Here is a 224-nt window from a genome sequence, read left to right on the forward strand (position 1 = left end):
AGATGATTCTATGATTCTATGATTCTATGTAATAGGAAAAATACACCCTGTTAATAGTCTATTCATGATACTGTCTCTTTTCCAAAGTATGGCAAAATAATAAATACTACCCCACCATAATTAAAATTTTTCACCACTTCATAATGATAAAAATGAACACAAATGAAGTTTAAGTTAGCATTCACATTGTTGCTATTTGGTTTGAAAAGACACTTTTTTTTTTT

Source organism: Buceros rhinoceros, unplaced genomic scaffold, assembly GCF_000710305.1.
Source record: "Buceros rhinoceros silvestris isolate BGI_N320 unplaced genomic scaffold, ASM71030v1 scaffold23906, whole genome shotgun sequence".
Lineage (NCBI taxonomy): Eukaryota > Metazoa > Chordata > Aves > Bucerotiformes > Bucerotidae > Buceros > Buceros rhinoceros.